Below are 18,233 nucleotides of genomic sequence, written 5' to 3'. Positions count from 1 at the left end.
GACTTCTCTCACACCCTATTTCAGCTGATACTATCAGATTTACCTTTAAAAAACTATTTTCAATCTGACCTTGTCTCACTACCTTCATTTCAGTACCCTGGTCCAAGCTATCATTACTTCTCATCTGAATTACTGCAACATCTTGTGTCCCTGTTTCCATTTTTGCCCCTGTACTGATGCTTCTCCACATCTTAGCCAGAGTGATTTTAAAAATATATATATGTATATATACACACAGATATGTGTGTGTGTGTGTGTATGTATATGTAAATAACTCAGATCAGGCAACTCTCTTGCTTAAAACCCTATAATGACTTCTCATGACATCTGGAGTAACATCTAAATTCCTTTCCTAGTCTCTAAGGCCCTAAATGATCTGGCCTCTGCTTTGCTCTCTGATCTCACTTCTTTCATTCTACCCCTAGTTCATTCATTCACTTAATTCTAGTTTCACCGGCCTTCTGGCTATTTCCAAAACACAAACTTGTCCGGGCCCCAGTGTGTTTATACTTCTAGGTCATTCTCACTGAAATGTCTCATTAGAATGTAATCTCTCTGCACACAGGTGCTTTGTTTTACCCGGATATATACCAACTCCTAAAAAGTGGCTGCCACTTTGAAAGTATTCAAAAAGTATGTCATGAATGAATGCACACCATCATCAAATTCACTTAACACATACTTAGAACTTGATAAAATGGCTCTTTGTAGCATAGCCAATTTAATTCTGAGTTAAGGTAAGCTATGTATTCACTCATTTTATTTTAATACACATCATAACCATAGAAAATATTTTTACTTAAAATTTAACTGGTAATGAGCAGAGGGCATGGTGGCACATGCCTGTATTCCCAGTTACTAGGGGAGGCTGAGGTGGAAACATTGCTTGAGTCCAGGAGTTCAAGTATGCAGTGAACTATGACCGTGCCACCACACTCCAACCCAGGCAACAGGGCAAGATCCTGTCTCTTAAAGAAAAAAAATTAAAAAAATTAACTGGTAATTTAAAAACTGTATTTTGGCTTAGAACAAAATGAATTATATACAGAGAGAAAGAGTATGTGTGTGTATACATATACAAACTATAAGATGTTATCATTTATACAGTTTTTAAATCCGTATAAGTGAAACTTTGTGAGTTAAAAACAATATGCTGTAGCAGGTATATAGCTCCCACCTACCAGGAATTAAGACCCTAACAGGGAAGAAAGTCTGTTTTAGCCCTCTTCCTTTATTCTTTTTTTGGCACTCATCTGACGCTCTGTTCAAAAACAAACAAACAAACAAAAAACCCAATCAAACAAAAAACGGGGAAAAAAGACCAAAAAAAAGGCACTGAGCCAGCAAGTTCTGTATGACTGCTAGCTATGAACTCTCCACAGCCCTCAGAGCTACAAAAGTGTCACAGTAGACTCCTCACAGCTCTCCCGAAACCCTGTGTGGCTCCTTGTACAATTTAACACAAGGAAAGCTACCATCTCTGCTATTCAATCTAGTCTCACCCCAAATCCCACTTCCCACCAACCAAAGGTGCAAGTTTTTCTCTATTACATAGGAATTAATCAGCTACAAGTCACATACAGGCAGTTATTATAGAGAGGGAGATAGAAATGTGTACCCAACAGTCAAACAGAAACATACACTAAATTTCTAGAGTCCAACCCGAGAAATAACATATATAAAATATTTTATAGTGATTACAGCAGTGATATCTGCATTAGCACATGATTATATTTTAGTTTATGTCTACTCTCACTAACATTGTTCACTGGATGTACTAAAAGTTTTCTGCCCCATTCACATAATTAATTATGCATCTGTGTTTTTTAAGATGCCAGGAAAGACCCTACTCTTCCCTAAAAAGACTTTTTCCCAAGAGGTTCTGGCTTTACAATCTTACAGTGCGACTCAATAATCTCTGTGGAAGACCTTAACAAGTCATGAAGCATAAAAATAAAAGATTTATGAATTGCTCATGTGAACGTTACCTATTTTAATTGCATTCCATATCTATCAGAATAATATATATTCTTTTTTTTACCAATTAATTCCTATTATTTCCTTCTACAGTCTATTTTTAAATTAATTTTTACAAATATAATACTTTCATCACACTTTTCCATTTCTTTTAGTATTTGTTATTTTCCACATGTATTTCAGTAACCCAGTTCATAGCTATTGATATCAATTTGTGAAAATCAGTTCCTTCACATCCCAGTCTTCATGCTAATTAAGTAATTTAAATGTGAATGGCAGTTGAACTAAATTATTTTTCAATAAAATAATGAAATCCTAGCTATCATAAACCCTTAATTTTTCAGTAATATAAGAGTTTTTCAAATAGTTGAAAGATAGCTGTGTTTAATGGAAAAATCTAAGTCAAATTGCTTCTAAAATGTTGCCCTGCCTCGCTAAACAGTACATCTTCAAACGGAATAAAACAAATTAATATTATCTTGACAATACGAATATTACTATAAACACCCACTACTGTTACCCATTAACATTTCAAGTGTTCATGTCATATAGAAATACACTGGCTAAGGGTTCTAAGGGCAGAGCTTTGGCATCTCACTAGGACCGAGCTCCGGGGGCGAGGGGTGACCGCCATGTCTGGGGTTCAGTCAACTCAGCTGCTCCAGTCTGCCGGCTTTGGAGAATACAGGCGGTACAGAAAAGGTAGTGTCCCCTTTAATGCAGCACATACGCTCTACCAAAAAGCAGCCAGACTGCTTCTTTCGGCAAGTCCCTGATCCCATTCCTTGTGACTTGTGGAGATCTCCCAACAGGGGTCTCCAGCTACCTCTTATAGGTGCATGCAGGCCAACAACAGGTAAGTACCTACCCCCTGGGACAGAGCTTCCAGAGGAAGGACCTGCCTGCCATCTTTGCTGCTTCATGGCCTTCTCTGCTGATACCTTCAGGTATGGGAGAAACCAAGGCAACTGGGGTCTGGAGAGGACCCCCGGCAAACCACAGCAGCCCGACATACAGTAAAGTGGCCAGACTACTAAAAGAAAAACAAATGAACAGAAAACAACATCATCAACAAAAAGACTCCACAAAAACCTCAGTTAAAGGTCAGCAACCTCAAAGAACAAAGGTAGATTAAGGCCAAAAAGATTAGAAAGAATCAACACAAAAATGCTGAAAACTCAAAAAGCCAGAGTGCCTCTTCTCCTCCAAATGACCGCAACGCCTCTCCAGCAAAAGCACAGAACTGGTCTGAGGCTGAGATGGCTGAATTGACAGAAATAGGCTTCAGAAGGTGGGTAATAATAAACTACACTGAGCTAAAGGAGCATGTTTTAACCCAATGCAAAGAAGCTAAGAATCATGATAAAACAATACAGGAGCTGGTAGCCACAACAGTCAGTTTAGAGAGGAACATAACAGACCTGATGGAGCTGAAAAACACAACTTGAGAACTTCACAACAAAATCACAAGTATCAATAGCAGAACAGACCAAGCAAAGGAAAGAATCTCAGAGCTTGAAGACTATCTTTCCAAAATAAGACAGGCAGACAACAATAGAGAAAAAGGAACAAAAAGGAATGAATAAAACCTCCAAGAAATACGGGATTATGTAAAGAGACCAAACCTACAACTGATTGGGGTATCTGAAAGAGACAAGGAGAATGGAACCAAGTTGGAAAACATACTTCAGAATATCATATAGGAGAACTTCCCCAGATTATCAGGACAGGCCAATATTCAAATTCAGGAAATGCAGAGAACCCCAGTAAGATACTCCACAAAAAGATCAACCTCAAGACATATACTCAGATGTGTCTTCCCATCAGATTCCCCAAGGCCACCAGATCCCCAAGGTCCAAATGAAAGAAAAGCTGTTAAGGGCAGCCAGAGACAAAGGCCAGGTCACCTACAAAGGGAAATCCATCGGACTAACAGCAAACCTCTCAGCAAAAACCCTGCAAGCCAGAAGAGACTGGTGGCCAATATTCAATATTCTTAAAGAAAAGAATTTCCAACTGAGAATTTCATATCTGACCAAACTAAGCTTTATAAACAAAGGAGAAATAAGTTCCTTTTCAGACAAGTGAAAGGTGAGGGAATTTGTTACTACCAGTCCTGCCTTACAAGAGCTCCTGAAAAAAGAACTAAATATGGAAAGGAAAAATAGTTACCAGCCACTACAAAAACACACTGAAGTACACAGACCAGTGACACTATGAAGCAATCACATAAACCAAGCCTGCAAAATAACCAGCTAGCATCATCAAGACAGGATCAAATTCATACATAACAATACTAACGTTAAATGTAAATGGGTTAAATGCCCCAATTAAAAGACCAAGAATGGCAAGCTGGATGAAGAGCCAAGACCCATCAGTATGCTATCCTCAAGTGACACACACAAGCTCTAAACAAAGGGATGGAGGGAAATTTACCAAGCAAATGGAAAACAGAAAAAAGCAGGAGTTGCAACCCTAGATTCTGACAAAAGAGACTTTAAACCAACAAAGATTAAAAAAAAGACAAGGGCATTACATAATGGTAAAAGGTTCAATCAACAAGAAGAGCTATCATAAATATATACACACCCAACACAGAAGCACCCAAATTCATAAAACAAGTGCTTAGAGAACTGCAAAGAGACTTAGACTCCCACACAATAATAGTGAGAGACTTTAACACCCCACTAACAATATTAGATCATCAAAACAGAAATTTAACAAATATATTCTGGACCTGAACTCAGCTCCGTATCAACTGGACCTGATAGATATCTACAGAACTTCCCACCCAAATTCAACAGAATATACATTCTTCTCATCACCACATGACACTTATTCTGAAATCAATCACATAATCAGAAGTAAAACTTTCCTTGGCAAATGCAAAAGAAATGAAATCATAACAAACAGTCTCTCAGACCACAGCACAATCAAATTAGAACTCACGATTAAGAAATTCACTCAAAACCACACAACTACATAGAAATTGAACAACCTGCTCCTGAGTGACTCTTGGGTAAACAACAAAATTATGGGAGAAACCAAGAAGTTATCTGAAACTAATGAGAACAAAGAGACAATGTGCCAGAATCTCTGGGATGCAGCTAAAGCAGTGTTAAGAGGGAAATTTATAGCACTAAATGCCCATATCAAAAAGCTAGAAAGATCTCAAGTTAACTACCTGACATCTCAACTAAAGAACTAGAGAGCCAAGAGCAAACAGACCCCAATGCTGGCAGAAGACAATAACTAAGATCAGAGGTGAACTGACGAAGACAGAGACACAAAACAACCCTTCAAAAAATTCAATGAATCCAGGAGCTGATTTTTTGAAAACATTAATAAAATAAGATAGACCTCTAGCTAAACTAATGAAGAAAAGTGAAAAGAATGAGATAAACACAATTAGAAATTATAAGGTAGATATCACCACTGACCCCAAAGAAATATAAACAACTGGCCAGGCACGGTGGCTCACACCTGTAATCCCAGCACTTTGGGAGGCTAAGGCGGGTGGATCACAAAGTCAGGAGTTCTAGAACAGCCAGGCCAGCATGGTGAAACCTCTTCTTTACTAAAAGCACAAAAAAATTAGCCAGGCATGGTGGTGCATGCCTGTAGTCTCAGCTACTCGGGAGGCTGAGGCAGGAGAATTGTTTGAACCTGGCAGGCAGAGGTTGTCGTGAGCTGAGGTCACGCCACTGCATTCCAGACTGAGCAACAGAGCAAGACTCCATCTCAAAATAAATAAATAAATAAACAAACAACCATCAGAGAATACTGTAAATACCTGTATGCACATAAACCAGAAAATCTAGAAGAAATGGATAAACTCCTGGACACATACACCCTCCCAAGACTGAACCAAGAAGAAACTGAATCTCTGAATAGATCAAAAATAATGAGTTCTGAAATTGAGGCAGTAATAAATAGCCTACCAACTAAAAAAAAGCCCAGGACCAGCTGGATTCACAGCTGAATTCCACCAGATGTACAAAAAAGAGCTGGTACCATTTCTACTGAAATTATTCCAAAAAACTGGGGGAAAAAAAAGGGACTCCTCCCTAACTCATTTTATGAGGCCAGCATCATCCTGATACCAAAACCTGGCAGAGACACAACAAAAAAAGAAAACTTCAGGCCAATATCCCTGATGAACATCAATGCAAAAAATCCTCAATAAAGTACTGGCAAATCAAATCCAGCAGCACATCAAAAAGATTATCCACCATGATCAAGTCTGCTTCATCACCAGAATGCAAGGTTGGTTCAACATATGCAAATCAATAAATGTGATTCATCACATAAACAGAACTAAAGACAAAAATCACATGATTATCTCAATACACACAGAAAAGGCCTTCAATAAAATTCAACATCCTTTCATGTTAGAAACTCTCAATAAACTAGACATTGAAGGAACATACTTCAAAATAGTAAGAGACATCTATGACAAACCCATAATCAACATCATACTGAATGGGTAAAAGCTGAAAGGAGTCTCCTTGAAAACCAGCACTAGACAAGGATGCCCTCTCTCACCACTCCTATCCAACAAAGTATTAAAAATTCTGACCAGAGCAATCAAGCAAGAGAAAGAAATAAAGGTATTCAAATAGGAAGAGGGGAAGTTGAATTATCTTTATTTGCAGATGACATGATCCTATAGCTAGAAAACCTCATCACCTAGGCCAAAAAGCTTCTTAAGCGATAAGTAACTTCAGCAAAGTCTCAGGATATAAAATCAATGTGCAAAAATTGCTAGCATCCCTATACACCAACAACAGGCAAGCAGACAGCCAAATCATGAATGAACTCCCATTCACAACTGCTACCAAAAGAATAAAATACCTAGGAATACAGCTTAACAAGGAAAATGAGGACCTCTTCAAGGAGAACTATAAACCACTACTCAAAAGAAATCACAGAGGACACAAACAAATGGAGAAACATTCCATGTTCACAGATAGGAAGAATCAAGATTGTGAAAATGGCCATACTGCCCAAAGTAATTTACAGATTCAATGCTATTCCCATTAAATTACAATTGGCATTTTTCACAGAATTAGAAATTACTACATTAAAATTCATATGGAACCAAAAAAGAGCCCAAATAGCTAGGGCAATCCTAAGCAAAAAGAACAAAGTTGGAGGCATCACGCTACCAGATTTCAAACTATACAAGGATACAGTCACATAGATCAAGGAACAGAATAGAGAACTCAGAAATAAGATCACACACCTACAACCATGTGATCTTTGACAAACTCAACAAAAGCAATGAGAAAAGACTCCCTGTTTAACAAATGGTGCTGAGTGCTGGCTGAGTGCAGAAAATTGAAACCGAACCCCTTCCTTACACCATATATAAAAATTAACTCAAGATGGATTAAAGACTTAAATGTAAAACCCCAAACTATAAAAACCCTAGAAGTAAATCTAGGCAATTCCATTCAGGACATAGGCACAGGCAAAGATTTCATGATGAATACACTAAAAGCAATTGCAACAAAAGCAAAAATTGACAAATGGCATCTATTTCAACTAAAGAGCTTCTGTACAGCAAAAGTAACTATCAGAGTGAACAGACAACCTACAGAATGGCAGAACATTTTTGCAATCCATCTGACAAAGGTCTAATATCAGAGTCTACAAGGAACTGAAATTTACAAGAAAAAAAAACAACCCCATTAAAAAGTGAGCAGATGACATAAACAGACACTTCTCAAAAGAAGTGGCCATGTGGCCAACAAACATATGGAAAAAAGTTTAACATCATTGATCATTAGAGAAATACAAATCAAAACCACAATGATACCATCTCATGCCAGTCAGAATGGCTACTATTAAAAAGTCAAAAAACAACAGATGCTGGCAAGGTTGCAGAGAAAAGGGAACCCTTTTACACTGTTGGTGAGAATGTAAATTGATTAGTTCAATCACTATGGAAGACAGTATGGGGATTCCTCAAAGACCTAGAGGCAGAAATAGCATTTGACCTAACAATCCCATTACTGGGTATATACGCAAATGAATACAAATCATTCTACTGTGGAGATACATGTTCATGTATGTTCACTCCAGCACTATTCACAATAGCAAAGACATAGAATCAACTTAAAAGCCCATCAATGATAGACTGATTGGATAAAGAAAATGTAGTACATATACACCATGGAATACTACGCAGTCATAAAAAGGAACCAGATCATGTCCTCTGCAGGGACACAGAACTGGAAGCCATTATCCCCAGCAAACTTAATGCAGGAACAGAAAACCAAATACCACATGTTCTCACTTACAGAAGTGGGAGCTTAATGATGAGAACACATGGACACATGGGAGGGAACAACACACAGTGGGGCCTGTCAGAGTGGGAGAATGGGGGTCAGCAGAACATCCAGAAGAATAGCTAATGGATGCTGGGCTTAATACCTAGGTGATGGGTTGATCTGTGCAGCACACCACCATGGAACACGTTTAACTAGGTGACAAACCTGCACATCCTGCACATGTACCCCCTGAACTTAAAATAGAAGTTGAAGAAAATTAAAAAAAAAGAAATACATGAGCTACACTTCCACTGCTTATGAACGTACCCAAGCGACTTTAGGCCTTTGCATAACTATCCCAAGTACTGCATATATGCTTTTAAAAGGAAAGAGTGTGCACATGTAGATGACAATTAGTCCATAAAACACTGGCACAAAGAGTTGCATGATTAAACATTAAATATAAACCAAGCCTATCATCTCACTTCATTCTAAGATAATTAAAAGTTTATATATTCTCAACATCAAAAAACATGATTAATGTCAGCCCTCTGTATCCGTGGGTTCTGCATCTATGGATTCAACCAAATTCAAGACAGGAATATTCAGGGGAAAAAAATGGATGGTTACATTTGTACTGAACATGTACAGACCTTCTGCCTTGTCATTATTCCATAAACGATACATTATAACAACTATTTACACAGCATTTATATTGTATTAGGTATTAGAAGGATGTATGTAGATTACATGCAAATACCACACCACATTCTAAAAGGGACTTGAGCATCCGTGGATTTTGATAAACAGAATTCTGGAACCAAACTCCCAGGGATACCAAGGGTCCACTACAGTTGAGGTGATGAATATGTTAATTAGCTTGATTTAATTAATCCACACTGTACTCCTAAGACACAAAATCACTTTTGCCCCATAAATACAACTATAATTTGTCCATTTACAATTAAAACATTTTTAAAAAGATAAAGAGCTGATAACAGTTGGCGGTAGGGTATCTTTCATCTCTTAACAGATGGCATATCCTAGGAAAATCATATTTGCTCCCACCTGAGTTTTTGAAGGCATAAAATACTAGAATCAAGGCTGGATGTGGTGACTCATGCCTGTAATCGCAGCACTTTGGGAGGCCGAGGCAGGCAGATCACCTGAGGTCAGGAGTTTGAGACCAGCCTGGCCAACACGGTAAAACCCCGTGTCTACTAAAATACAAAAATTAGCTGGGTGTGGTGGCATGCGCCTATAATTCCAGCTACTCAGGAGGCTGAGGCAGGAGAATCACTTGAACCCAGGAGGTGGAGGTTGCAGTGAGCTGAGATCGTGCCACTGCACTCCAGCCTGGGTGACAGAGCGAGACTCCATCTCCAAAAAACAAAAACAAAAATTCCTCCAATGGGAACTCAAAATTATGTCATGTTTCTTTTACATGACATAATTGTACATAGATACAAGAAAAAGGAGAGGCACTTTTTAAAGATGTAGCATTTTTCAACAATTTATTCTTTATCAGTATACACTTATTATTGAAGTCACAAACTAGTTATAAGAATTGATCGTCTGATAAAAATCTGATCACTTCAGTTTCATTAGAACAAATTCAGTCACTGAAAATAGTGATCGAAGAGTCGCTTCCAAGATGGCCGAGTAGGAACAGCTCTGGTCTACAGCTCCCAGCGAGACTGACACAGAAGATGGGTGATGTCTGCATTTCCAATTGAGGTGACTGGTTCAATTCATTGGGACTGGTTGGACAGTGGGTGCAGCCCACGGAGGGCGAGACAAAGCAGGGCAGGGTGTCACCTCATCCAGGAAGCGCAAGGCGTCAGGGGATTTCCCTTTCCTAGCCAAGGGAACTTGTGACTAACTGTACCTGGAGGAATGGTACACTCCTGCCCAAATAATCCGTTTTCCCCACGGTCTTCGCAATCAGCAGACCAGGAGATTCCCTCCTGTGCCTGGCTCAGAGAGTCCCATGCCCATGGAGCCTTGCTTGCTGCCAGCACAGCAGTCTGAGATCGACCTGGGTCACTGGAGCTTGGTGGGGAAAGGGGTGTCCGCCATTGCTGAGGCTTGAGTAGGAGGTTCTATGCTCACAGTATAAACAAAGAGGCAGGGAAGCTCGAACTGGGCGGAGCCCATCACAGCTCAGCAAGGCCTACTGCCTCTCTAGATTCCACTTCTGGGGACAGGACATATCTGAACAAAAAGCAGCAGACAGCTACTCCAGACTTAAGCATCCCTGCCTGACAGCTCTGAAGAGAGCAGTGGTTCCCACAGCATGGCATCTGAGCTCTGCGAATGGACAGACTGCCTCCTCAAGTGGGTCCCTGACTCCTGTGTAGCCTGACTGGACACCTCACACAGGCGGGTGCCCCTCTGTGGCGAAGCTTCCAGAGGAAGGAACAGGCAGCGATATTTGCTGTTCTGCAGTCTCCGCGAGTGATACCCAGGAAAACAGGGTCTGCAGTAGACCTCCAGCAAACTCCGACAGACCTGCAGCTAAGGGGCCTGTCTGTTAGAATGAACACTAACAAACAAGAAGAGCATCAACATCAACAAAAAGGACATCCACACCAAAACCCCATCCATAGGTCACCAACATCAAGGACCAAAGGAAGATAAAACCACAAAGATGGGGAGAAACCAGAGCAGAAAGGCTGAAAATTCCAAAAACCAGAACACCTCCTTGCCTCCAAAGGAACACAACCCCTAGCCAGCAACGGAACAAAACTGGATAGAGAATGAGTTTGATGAACTGGTAGAAGTAGGCTTCAGAAGGTCGGTAATAACAAACTTCTCCAAGTTAAAGGAGCATGTTCTAACCTATTACAAGGAAGCTAAAAACCTTGAAAAAAAGGCTAAATGAATGGCTAACTAGAATAACCAGTGTAGAGAAGAGCTTAAATGACCTGATGGAGCTGAAAACCACAGTATGAGAACTTTGTAAAGCATACACAAGCTTCAATAGCCGATTCGATCAAGTCCAAGAAAAGATATCAGGGATTGAAGATCAAATTAATGAAATAAAGTGAAAAGACAAGATTAGAGAAAAAAAGAAAAGAAACTAACAAAGCCTACAAGAAATACGGGACTATGTGAAAAGACCAAGTATATGTTGGATTGGTGCGCCTGAAAGTGACCAGGAGAATGGAAACAAGTTAGAAAACACTCTTCGTGAACAGGCAACGTATAGAATGGGAGAAAATTTTTGCAATCTACTCATCTGACAAAAGGCTAATATCCAGAACCTACAAAGAACTCAAACAAATTTACAAGAAAAAAACAACCCCATCAAAAACTGGGCAAAGGATATGAACACACACTTCTCATAAGAAGACATTTATGCAGCCAACAGACACATGAAAAAATGCTCATCATCACTTGCTATCAGAGAAATGCAAATCAAAACCATAATGAGATACCATCTCACACCAGTTAGAGTGACAACCATTAAAAAGTCAGGAAACAACAGGTGCTGGAGAGGATATGGAGAAATAGGAACACTTTTATATTGTTGGTGGGACTGTAAACTAGTTCAACCATTGTGGAAGACAGTGTGGTGATTCCTCAAGGATATAGAACTAGAAATACCATTTGACCCAGCCATCCCATTACTGGGTATATACCCAAAGGATTATAAATCATGCTGCTGTAAAGACACATGGACACGTATGTTTATTGCAGTACTATTCACAATAGCAAAGACTTGGAACCAACCCAAATGTCCATCAATGACAGACTGGATTAAGAAAATGTGGCACATATACACCATGGAATACTATGCAGCCATAAAAAAGGATAAGTTTGTGTCCTTTGTAGGGACATGGATGCAGCTGGAAACCATCATTCTCAGCAAACTAAAACCATCATTCTCAGCAAACTATCCCAAGAACAGAAAACCAAACACCGCATGTTCTCACTCACAGGTGGGAACTGAACAATGAGAACACTTGGACACAGGAAGGGGAACATCACACACTGGGGCTTGTCATGGGGTGCAGGGAGAGGAGAGGGATAGCATTAGGAGATATACCTAATGTAAATAACGAGTTAATGGGTGCAGCACAAGTATACATATGTAAACAAACCTGCATGTTGCACACATGTACCCTAGAATTTAAAGTATAATTTAAAAAAAAAAGAAAACACTCTTCAGGATATTATCTAGGAGAACCCCAAGCTAGCAAGGCAGGCCAACATTCAAATTCAGGAAATACAAAGACCACCACAAAGATACTCCTCGAGAAGAGCAACCCCAAATATTAATTGTCAGATCCACCAAGGTTGAAATGAAGGAAAAAATGTTAAGGGCAGCCAGAGAGAAAGGTCAGGTTACCCACAAAGAGAAGCCCATTAGACTAACAGTGGATCTCTCTGCAGAAACCCTACAAACCAGAAGAGAGTGGGGTCCAATATTCAGTATTCTTAAAGAAAAGAATTTTCAACCCAGCATTTCATATCCAGCCAAACTAAGCTTCATAAGTGAAAGAGAAATAAAATCCTTTACAGACAAGCAAATGCTGAGAGACTCCGTCACCACCAGGCCTGACTTGCAAGAGCTCCTGAAGGAAGCACTAAACATGGAAAGTAACAACTGGTACCAGTCGCTGCAAATTGTGAAAACCATCGACGCTATGAAGAATCTGCATCAATTAACAGGTGAAATAACCAGCTAGCTTCATAATGATAGGATCAAATTCACACATAACAATACAACTTAAACGTAAATGGGCTAAATGCCCCAATTAAAAGACACAAACTGGCAAACTGGATAAAGAGTCAAGACACATCAGCGTGCTGTATTCAGGAGACCCATCTCACCTGCAAAGACACAAAGGCTCAAAAAAGAGGGATGGGGGAAGATATACCAAGCAAATAGAAAGCAAAAAAAAAAAAAAAAAAAAAAAAAAAAAGCAGGGGTTGTAATCCTGATCTCTGATAAAACAGACATTAGACCAAAGAAGATCAAAACAGACAAGGAAGGGCATTACATAATGGTAAAGGGATGAATGCAACAAGAAGAGCTAAATATCCTAAATATTTATGTACCCAATACAGGAGCACCCAGATTCATAAAGCAAGTCTTTAGAGACATACAAAGAGACTTAGATTCCCACACAATAATAATGGGAGACTTTAACACCCAACTGTCAATATTAGACAGATCGAGACAGAAGGTTAACAAGGTTATCCAGGACTTGAACTTAGCTCTGTACCAAGCAGACCTAATAGACATCTATAGAACTCTCTACCCTAAATCAACAGAATATACATTCTTCTCAGCACCACACTGCACTTTTTCTAAAACTGACCACATAATTGAAAGTAAAACACTCCTTAGGAAATGTAAAACAACAGAAATCACAATAAACTGTCTTTCAGAGCACCGTGCAATCAAATTAGAACACAGGATTAAGAAACTCACTCAAAACCGCACAAATACATGGAAACTGAACAACCTGCTCCTGAATGACTACGGGGTAAATAATGAAAGTAAGTTAGAAATAAAAATGTTCGTTGAAACCAATGAGAACAAAGACACAACGTCCCAGAATCTCTGGGACACATTTAAAGCAGTGTGTAGAGGGAAATTTATAGCACTAAACGCCCACAAGAGAAAGCAGGCGAGATCTAAAATCAACACCCTAACATCACAATTAAAAGAACTAGAGAAGCAAGAGCAAACAAATTCAAAAGCTAGCAGAATACAAAAAAAAAAACTAAAATCAGAGCAGGATTGAAGGAGATAGGAATACGAAAAACCCTTCAAAAAAATCAATAAATCCAGGAGCTGGTTTTTTGAAAAGATCGACAAAATAAACAGACCACTAGCAACACTAATAAAGAAGAAAAAGAGAAGAATAAAATACATGCAATAAAATTATAAAGGGGATATCACCACCAATCCTACACAAATACAAACTACCATCAGAGAATACTATAAACATCTCTATGCAAATAAACTAGAAAATCTAGAAGAAATGGATAAATTCCTAGACACATACACCCTCCCAAGACTAAACCAGGAAGAAGTTGAATCTCTGAATACATCAATAACAGGTTCTGAAATTGAGACAATAATTAATAGCCTACCAACCAAAAAAAGTCCAGGACCAGACGGATTCACAGCCGAATTCTACCAGAGGTACAAAGAGGAGCTGGTACCATTCCTTCTGAAACTATTCCAATCAATAGAAAAAGAGGGAATCCCCCCTAACTCATTTTATGAGGCCAGCATCATCCTGACACCAAACCTGGCAGAGACACAACAAAAGAGAATTTCAGACCAATATCCCTGATGAAAATCAATGCAAAAATACTCAATAAAATACTGGCAAACCAAATCCAGCAGCACATCAAAAAGTTTATCCACCACGATCAAGTCAGCTTCATCCCTGGGATGCAAGGCTGATTCAACACACGCAAATCAGTAAACGTAATCCACATAAACAGAACCAACGGCAAAAGCCACATGATTATCTCAATAGATGCGGAAAAGGCCTTCGACAAAATTCAACAGCCTTTCATGCTAAAAACTCTCAATAAACTAAGAATTGATGGAATGTATCTCAAAATAATAAGAGCTATTTATGACAAACCCACAGCCAATATCATACCGAATAGGGAAAAACAGGAAGCATTCCCTTTGAAAACTCACACAAGACAAGGATGCCATCAGTCACCACTCCAATTCAACATAGTATTGGAAATTCTGGCCAGGGCAATCAGGCAAGAGAAAGCAATAAAGGGTATTCAAATAGGAAGAGAGGAAATCAAATTGTCTCTGTTTGCAGATGACATGACTGTATATTTAGAAAACCCCATTGTCTCAGCCCAAAATCTCCTTAAGCTGATAAGCAACTTCAGCAAAGTCTCAGGATACAAAATCAATGTGTAAAAATCAGAAGCATTCCTATACACCAGTAACAGACAAACAGAGAGCCAAATCATGAGTGAACTCCCATTCACAATTGCTATTAAGAGAATAAAATACCTAGGAATACAACTTACAAGGGATGTGAAGAACTTCTTCAAGGAGAACTACAAACCGCTGCTTTAAGGAAGTAAGAGAGGACACAAACAAATGGAAAAACATTCCATGCTCATGGATAGGAAGAATCAATATTGTAAAAATGGCCTTACTGCCCAAAGTAATTTATAGATTCAATGCTATCTCCATCAAGCTACCATTCACTTTCTTCACGGAATTGGAAAAAACTACTTTAAACTTCACATGGAACCAAAAAAGAGCCCACATAGCCAAGACAATCCTGGGCAAGAAGAACAAAGCTGGAGGCATCACGCTACTAGACTTTAAATTATACTACAAGGCTACAGTAACCAAAACAGAAAGGTACTGGTACCAAAACACATATATAGACCAATGGAACAGAACAGATGCCTCAGAAGTAACACCACACATCTAATACCATCTGATCTTTGACAAACCTGACACACACAAGCAATGGAAAAGATTCCCTTTTTAATAAATGGTTTGGGGAAAACTGGCTAGCCATATGCAGACAACTGAAACTGGACCCGTTACTTACACCTTATACAAAAATCAACTCAAGATAGATCAAAGACTTAAACGTAAGACCTAGGACCATAAAATCCTACAAGAAAACCTAGTCAATACCATTCAGGACATAGGCATGGGCAAAGACTTCATGTCTAAAACACCAAAAGCAATGGCAACAAAAGCCAAAATTGACAAATGGGATCTAATTAAAGAACTTCTGCACTGCAAAAGAAACTACCATCAGAGTGAACAGGCAACCTACAGAATGGGAGAAAATTTTTGCAATCTTATCCATCTGACAAAGGGTTAATATTCAGACTCTACAAAGAACTTAAACAAATTTACAAGAAAAAAACCCCAATAAAAAATGGGCAAAGGATATGAACAGACACTTCTCAAAAGAAGACATTTACGCAGTCAACAGACATGAAAAAATGCTCATCATCACTGGTCATCAGAGAAATGCAAATCAAAACCACAATGAGATACCATCTCACACCAATTAGAATGGCAAACATTAAAAAGTCAGGAAACAACAGATGCTGGAGACGCTGTGGAGAAACAGGAACACTTTTACACTTTGGTGGGAGTATAAATTAGTTCAACCATTGTGGAAGACAGTGTGGCGATTCCTCAAGGATACAGAACTAGAAATACCATTTGACCCAGCAATCCCATTACTGGGCATACACCCAAAGGATTATAAATCATGCCACTATAAAGACACATACACACTTATGTTTACTGCGACACTGTTCACAATAGCAAATACTCGGAACCAACCCAAATGTCCATCAATGATAGACTGGATCAAGAAAATGTGGCACATATACACCATGGAATAGTATGCAGCCATAAAAAATGAGTTCATGTCCTTTGCAGGGACACGGATGAAGCTGGAAACCATCATTCTCAGCAAACTATCACAAGGACAGAAAATCAAATACCGCATGTTCTCACTCATAAGTGGGAGTTGAACAATGCGAACAAATGGACACAGGAAGGGGAACATCACACACCAAGGCCTGCTGGGGGTGGGGGGCTAGGGGAGAGATAACATTACGAGAAATACCTAAAGTAGGTGAGGGTCTGATGGGTGCAGCAAACCACCATGGCACGTGTATACCTATGTAACAAACCTGCACATTCTGCACCTGTAACCCAGAACTTAAAGTATAATTTTTTTAAAAAGGCCAGGCGTGGTGGCTCATGCCTGTCATCCCAGCACTTTGGGAGGCCGAGGCGGGCGGATCACGAGGTCAGGAGATCAAGACCATCCTGGCTAACACGGTGAAACCTCATCTCTACTAAAAATACAAAAAATTAGCTAGGCGTGGTGGCAGGCACCTGTAGTCCCAGCTACTCAGGAGCCTGAGGCAGGAGAATGGCATGAACCTGGGAGGCGGAGCTTGCAGTGAGCCGAGATCACACCAACGACAGATTCCAGCCTGGGCGACAGAGCAAGACTCCGTCAAAAAAAAAAAAAAAGAATCAGTCAAATAAGAAATAAAAAATTTCCCAGCAAATAAAAAAGAAAATACTGATCAGGTTACCATTTTATAGATTTGGTGATTTTTAAAGTGAATTTCTAGAATATACTATCTAAAATGCAAGGAAAATGTGTTTTCATTGTTGACCGGAGGATACCAAAAAATCATTCAAATCTACCTAATAACACACACGTATACTCAACATGAAAAACCGTAGACTTACACTATCTGTTTTAAAAGTTTTCAGAGTAGTAAAAAAACAAATCTCATAGTACAGATTGAGTATCCCTTATCCAAAATGCTTGGGACCATAAGCATTTCAGATTTCAAAGTGTTTTGGATTTTGGAATATCTGTATATACAAAATGAGTTATCTTGGGAACGACACCCAAGTCTAAATTACATGAATTTGTTTCACTGAACCATCAGAAAGTAAAGGCATCACTATCTCAGCCACCCATGTGGACACAATCTGTAGTTGTTTGACATTACCATCATTCCTGACCGAATTTACCTGCTACCAATAAGCAATCATTTTCTTATACTTACTCACACCTAACTACTTAATGGTTAAAAAAAAAAATAAAAAATAAAAAAGGCATACCATTAATACAGTGAAAAACCTCACATGTTCAGGGTAGCTAAAGCAGCACAGAGGCATCACCAGAATATCTGTGCCAGCTGTTAAACAGAAGCAACAAAAAACAGCAGGCTTTCCGTCTCCACTTGGAATGCTTTGTTTTGATTAGAAGGTACTGTAGGTCAGGCTCAGTGGCTCATGCCTGTAATCCCAGCACTTTGGGAGGCTGAGGTGGGAGGATCACTTGAGGTCAGGATATCGAGACCAGTCTGGCCTAGATGGTGAAAACTCATTCCTACTAAAAACACAAAAATTAGCCAGGTGTGTTGGTGGGCGCCTATAATCCTAGCTACTTGAGAGGCTGAGGCAGA

The 18,233-nt window shown here is 39.3% G+C and overlaps 1 protein-coding gene across 9 annotated transcripts in view; it reads right to left on the bottom strand.

Moving 5' to 3' along the window:
* The window catches only part of HACE1 (HECT domain and ankyrin repeat containing E3 ubiquitin protein ligase 1), a 127,319-nt gene that overhangs the window by 16,617 nt on the left and 92,469 nt on the right, over window positions 1-18,233 (bottom strand). The window lies entirely within an intron of this gene.

Source organism: Macaca fascicularis, chromosome 4, assembly GCF_037993035.2.
Source record: "Macaca fascicularis isolate 582-1 chromosome 4, T2T-MFA8v1.1".
NCBI lineage: Eukaryota > Metazoa > Chordata > Mammalia > Primates > Cercopithecidae > Macaca > Macaca fascicularis.
The sequence above is the reverse complement of the archived record's forward strand: the minus strand, read 5'-3'. Positions and strand labels throughout refer to the sequence as shown.